This window comes from Myotis davidii, unplaced genomic scaffold, assembly GCF_000327345.1.
Source record: "Myotis davidii unplaced genomic scaffold, ASM32734v1 scaffold238, whole genome shotgun sequence".
Taxonomy (NCBI): domain Eukaryota; kingdom Metazoa; phylum Chordata; class Mammalia; order Chiroptera; family Vespertilionidae; genus Myotis; species Myotis davidii.
The window spans coordinates 9,505,829-9,507,297 of NW_006293779.1; positions in this window are offsets into that span (position 1 = coordinate 9,505,829).

Below are 1,469 nucleotides of genomic sequence, written 5' to 3' on the forward strand. Positions count from 1 at the left end.
CTCAGTCCTGGGAACTTGGACATGGTTGTTACTGCTGTTGGATCAAAGTGCCCCACCGGTTGGTACAGATCATGGCTCCAGGCACACAGCCACACACTCACTAACTGTGGCCTTGAGCAAGGACTTTACCCTTCTGAGCCTGTTTCCTCCTCTATAAAATGGATGGTGGTCTGGCCATGGCTGTTGAGGGCACATGAGTGTCCATAGGCCGGTGCCTGCTGTGTGGCCGGCCCTCACTAGCCGTAGCCTCCTCTCTCCTCTCCATTCCCCCGGAGCGTTGAAGATGCTCCTTGTTGGGCTCCTATTCTGGTTCACCTCCCACTGGCTAATGGCCTGAACATGTTCCTGGGAATGCCCACCTGTCCCCCGGATGCAGGTGATAGGATGGGCCACCTGCCAGAGCCTCAGGGCTAAGAACCACCTGTCAGTCTGAGGCCCTGAGTTTGTCACTGCCACCTCCTGCTGGGGTTCATGACGGGACGGTTACCATGGTGAACGATGGCTCAGAGGATAGCGGAAGAGAAACACTGTAGCGGGAAAAGTCCAGGCCCGCGGGGCCCTGGGCACAGCTGAGAGGAGCCCAGGGCTCAGGCCCAGAAACCACTGAGACAAGGCCCCTCCCACACTGACTGTACCCGCCCGCCTCCTGCACACACTGTACCCGGCCAACCCTGGGGCAGCTGCAAGCCTCAGGGCAAGAGAAGCCTTCCCCACAGGCCGCCACCCCGCCTCCACCCTCCAGCATGGGAGCACTGCCCTGAGCCTTCTTCCTGTGCCCGTGTCAGCGATCAGCAGTGCCTTCGGGGGAAATGACGCAGCGCTGACTGTTCCAAAGGTGCCCAGCCTGGTGGATCACCGTCAGAAACTGGACATGTTACCTGGCTTTTACGAGTTTATGGTCAGCCCCCACCACAAAACACCCAACTGTGAAGGAATCGAAGAGTCACACTGGAGTCCAGCCAGCATGGCTCAGTGGTTGAGCATCGACCTATGACCCGGGAGGTCATGGTTCAATTCCTGGTCAGGACACATGCTCGGGTTGCAGGCTCGATCCCCAGTGGGGGCCATGCAGGAGGCAGCCGATCAATGATTCTCTCTCATCATTGATGTTCCTCTCTTTCTCTCCCCCCCTTCATCTGGGAAATCAATAAAAAAAATTTTTTAATGGAGGAATTATTGATACATGCAATAACTTGAGTGAATCTTTTAGGTTTTATGTTGAGTGAACAAAAAGTATTCTATTTTTATGACATTCTCTTAAGGATAAGACTGTACTGATGGCGACAGATCAGTGTTTGCCAGAGGGCAGAGGTGTGTATATACAGGGACAGCAGGAGGGAGCTTTTGGGGTAATGAAACTGTTCTGTATTCTGATGGTGGTGATGGTAATATATTTTAGAAATCATAGAGCTATACATCAAAAGTAAATAAAAGTTACTTTTACTGTGCGATAATTTTTTTAAAGGTTA